Raw genomic sequence first — 4790 nt, forward strand, 5'->3', positions numbered from 1 at the left:
TTCTGTGCTTCCCATCTTCATTTCTACGCTTCTGAAAAACCCTAAACGCTTCCAGGTTCCATCTTCACTAAACGCTCAAAAACCCTAAACGCTTTTTCATAAATCTTTTCCAGGTTCCATCTGCACTAAACGCTCAGAAATCGTTTCTCGGTTCCACGCTTTTCAGATTCTCAAAATCGCATCTCAAAATTGCTTCAGGTACTCAATTTCAATTCATCCTATCTCTTTTTCCACATCGTTTCTAGGTTGTAGACTCGCTTCTCATCTCTTTCACATCGTTTCAGGTGTTTGAGTATGAATGGTACTGATTTGTGAATAAGTATTGCAGTTGAATATGACCGGAGCTGTAACGGCATGACCGAAGTTCACCAATCTTCTTTTCGGTTCTTCTTTTTTTTCCAATAAACTCTCCAGACCCTTGTTACCTTTCTCCTTTCTTCTTTCTCAGGTAAGCTTTGCGTTTCTTCTCTCCCTTAATTCTTTTTTCAATTGGTTGACGTTTCAGTTTTGATTTGTTGTTTCAATAAGTTGTTTTGATTCGATTCTTCTCAAGGTTTGATTCAATTCGTTGTTTTAATTTGTTGTTTCTATTCGATTCTTCTCAAGTTTTCAAATACAGTATGAGCCACTTCGTGCTGTTTGGATCACCTCTGATCCATCCACTAGACTCGAATTGATCAGACTCTTATGCGGACTGGCTTCATCTTCTCAAGCCCTAAACCCAGAGAAAAGTTCAAATCCTAATTTCATCACCTTTTTTGTTTTCATAATTCTCATACATAATGAATTTTCATATTTTATTTTATAATTAAATTGATTTTGCTAGATTATGATACTGCTATAATTGTTATTGAAATCCTGCTATTAACTTCTCTTATGTTGATTCTTTGGTACGAAGAGTGAATAATTGAAAGCGAGGTTAAAAAAGTTGGAAGATTTAGTTGAGAGGAAAGCATATAAGGATCTTGTTAAGGATATTGCATCAGGAACATTTCTATTCTTACAAGGATCAACTAGAATTTGGTAAATTCTTGTTCACTTATATCTTCTATGAATGAGCATTTAGCATATCAATCATGTTTTGTGTGTAGCTAGTTATTGGTAAAATGAAAAAGGTTCTTTCAGTACTGTGAATGGGCATTTAACATATTAATCAACTTTTTTTTATCAGTTCACGGTTGAATCTTCATCATCCTCATTATTCAACAAAGAGTATATGTGAACAAAATACGGTAAATCTTCATTCCTCGTCTATTTTTCATAAATGTTCATATTGTTCTCCCTTTAAACCAAGTTTGTATTGTTGCCTGATTTTTTGTTTGTTTGATTTCTTAGTTTTTTTTTTCAATTCTGTTATGGTTTGCGAGTTCGACCTGCTTGCTATTTTAGTACAACTGATAAACAGAACATCTGAAATTCTGCATCAGTTATTGAATCATTCATGTGGAAATGCGAGGATGGCGATAATTTCTGACCGACATGACTATTTAGTTTAGACACTAGGACAAAACTGAAACTCTTTAATCAAAGTGAGTACATGTAGTGAAAAGCATGTGATTATCCAACGAAAGCATGTGTTCTGTGAACATTTCCTTAATTATACCTGTTACTTACTAATTGTTTTCTTATGTATAAGGATCAATTGAAGGGTGGTAGAACATGTGGATTTGATACTGTCACACAAAGTTTTGTTTGTTTATTTAAGGATGGAAACTCCACTACTCATTGTAAAGGTATTATCCTATTTATTTAAGCACTTATAATTTAGTATTTTACTGAAATAAAAAATTAGACTTGTGAGAAACTAATTTATTCCAAATGTGGTTAACCAATATTGTTTACTTTGGCTTTCGTTTGGTAAAGTGGAGAGAGTTTTGATTAGGGTGAAATAGAGTTTATACGATTTTCAATTTTCCGTTGGTTCTTTTCCTGGTTGCCAGAGGAGGAGATTTGAGCAATAAGCAATGTCGGTAGTGTGAATTGGAGTGCGACGGGGTCGGCCACCAAAGCAACAATGACAACTGCAGCAGGAACAATAACAGAGTCTGGTTGAAGTGGAAGTGATTGTGAATAGAACGATATGGCGGCGTACAGCTGCAGCGGTTGTGAATGATAAGGTTGAAGAGATGGTGGTTATGGTTACATCGCTAAATGAGAACGTAGTTGTTGCTGCGGTGGAGAAGGAAGGGGAGGATGATCGGAGTTTGGAAGAAAAGGGTGAAGAGGACAGTAACGCCTTGGTTATTTATGAACAGGTCTCTTATTATTCTACCGTGTTCTGTTCTATTTCTTTTTATCTATCATGCAATTAACAGGTTGACTTAACTCAGTACTTAGAGAAGCATGAATTTGTGTTTGATGATGTCTTGAATTATATGTGCTTTACAGGTTAACTCAAGTTAGTAGGGAATGAGCATTACAAGAGGGGTGAATTTACTGATGCATTGAGTTTTTATGACCGTGCAATTTCTATTTTGCCGAGGAGTGCTTCTTACCGGAATAATCGCCGCCACGCTTATCGGTTTGGAAAGACTGGCTGAAGCTGCGAGGGAATGTCAGGAGGCTTGTAAATATGATCCTAATTATGGTTAGTGAAGACCTTATACAAAATCTCTGTAAGAAAAGCTATTTTATATTTGTGACAAATGGAGGAAGGTGCACTTATTTGTCTATAAAATTCTGCTCCTCACGTAGTTATTAGCTCTTGAATCAGGAGGATTCACTAAAACTAATAAAATAGGGAGTGAAAATGAGTCTGTAGTTGAGTGTTAAGACATATATGAAAACTTTTTCAATAATTAATTGGTACAATTTTTGTTATTTAATTGTATTTTTTTCATATATGAATCAAGAACTACCAGCTAGGTTTTAAAAGTGTTATTTAACCAACTAAAGTTTATTTAAAATGATGATATTTCAATTATTGCAATTCTATTATCCTACTTGATATTTGGTGACACGGTGAAAAATCTCACTAGCTTGTTACGTCGACCAACCTTTGCATGAATAAAGCAACTTGTTTAGTTAACTTAATGAATAAAAAACCAAGGATAAATTAACAATCAAACTTTTAACTTTTCAATGAATTATAATATACTATAATAATACAGAGTAATTGACATATTGGAAAGGCTTTATATTATATGTGTGGTTTCTTATGGAACACGTGTGCAAATATATTAATCATAAAGTAATTAAATGTTTAGTTTAGAGTAATTGACTCTCTTTCACTTCCTTAATTTGTTTGTTTTAAAATTTAATTGTGTCTCTGTTTCTGTCCAGGTTATTAGCTCAATAAATGGCTTTGGAGATGGGTTAGCTCAATGAAATGGTTTTGAGGATGGGTTATAACTAAATTCTCTGCACAACCCAGGAAGTCGTCAAGGCAGTGGCAACGAGAAAGCCATTCTTGCATCGAGAGCTTCTCGTTCTACGACTTTAGAAGGAAGAGTTGATGTGACATTAATCACCACAATCTCAGGTGGATTGCATTTACCAAATTTCTTACATTTTTATAAAATGCCAATACCTTGTTAAAGAGACCCTTCCTCTTGTCTTTGTAACAAAACATATCAATTTCATTACTTATATAACACTTTCTCCCATGTCATATGCAATGTTGACTGGAAATAGTTCGCCGTGAAATCAATATATACTAACTTTGAATGCATTGTTGTCTTTTGACAGTTAAACACATAGACAAGTGTTAGGATGTCTTAGACTAACATTTTATTTTTATTTTTAATTTCTTAAAATCCAATATTTTTTTCTTTGACAAGATGAATAAGAGTCTGTTGATCAATATTGAATGAGTGAGGTGAATTGATAAAGGACATTGAGAGGTGGAATGTGTGTGATTTTAGGTTTGTTGACTTTGAATGCATTGTTGTCTTTTGACAGTTAAACACATAGACAAGTGTTAGGATGTCTTAGACTAACATTTTATTTTTATTTTTAATTTCTTAAAATCCAATATTTTTTTCTTTGACAAGATGAATAAGAGTCTGTTGATCAATATTGAATGAGTGAGGTAAATTGATAAAGGACATTGAGAGGTGGAATGTGTGTGATTTTAGGTTTGTTGGTGAAATATGAGATGAAAGCTCTAGAACAATAGATTATGATGAAGGTATTGTCCCATGTCTTTTTGTGTGTGGTATTGATGTTTGGGGCAATTGAGAAGTGTTGTCAATGTGCTTCATGTTTGTGGATTTAAACATGTTTTGGTAAATCCTAAAAATAAATTTATTGTGGATTTAAATGGGTTTCTAAACATGATTTATTAGGTTCAAAAAAGTGAAATTTAAAAATGGGTTTTCATCCCAACTAGGTTTTAGATGGTAAAAAAATTAAAGTTAGCGTCGGCTCAAGCCGACACCAACAAGATACATATAACCAGATAGTGGCGAGAGAAACCGACATTATAAGATAGATAGCGTCGGATTTGGCTGACGCTAAACCTATACTTGTTTGTACTCCAGCGTCGGTTATTGTGTCTTAGCGTCGCTTTAGTGTTCCATGAAGCCGACACTAAATTAGCGTCGGCTGGACGCTACGTCTTGCTTCCAGCTTTGAGGCGTCCGCCACGACACTGACGCCAGGCCGACGCTAACACCCTTTAGCGTCAGTTTTTCCCCTTTTAGCGAGGGCTTTTGGCCGACGCTAATCTGCAGTTTTCTTGTAGTGATGTAGTGGCGGGCCTCTGAACAGGAATAGGGTCTTCAACATCGTCGGCGACCTCTTGAATGACAGTCCTTTGAGGTGGTTCTCCTCTAGCAATCAGAACTTGC

The 4790-nt window shown here is 35.0% G+C and overlaps 1 long non-coding RNA gene across 6 annotated transcripts; it reads left to right on the forward strand.

Annotated features, from left to right (window-relative positions):
* Positions 1–3670, forward strand: LOC131595768 (uncharacterized). Of its 6 annotated transcripts, none has more exons than XR_009282062.1 (8): positions 1–198; positions 285–1023; positions 1172–1232; positions 1428–1529; positions 1637–1733; positions 1941–2255; positions 2389–2587; positions 3283–3670. It is a non-coding gene; the product is annotated as an uncharacterized LOC131595768 (long non-coding RNA). The 6 variants fall into 6 exon arrangements; XR_009282064.1 differs by lacking the exon at positions 1428–1529 and having other exon boundaries at positions 285–731; positions 899–1023; XR_009282063.1 differs by lacking the exon at positions 1428–1529 and having other exon boundaries at positions 285–448; positions 607–1023.
* The last annotated feature ends 1120 nt before the right edge of the window (positions 3671–4790 follow it).

This window comes from Vicia villosa, linkage group LG4 (assembly GCF_029867415.1).
Source record: "Vicia villosa cultivar HV-30 ecotype Madison, WI linkage group LG4, Vvil1.0, whole genome shotgun sequence".
In the NCBI taxonomy this organism is placed as follows: Eukaryota; Viridiplantae; Streptophyta; class Magnoliopsida; order Fabales; family Fabaceae; genus Vicia; species Vicia villosa.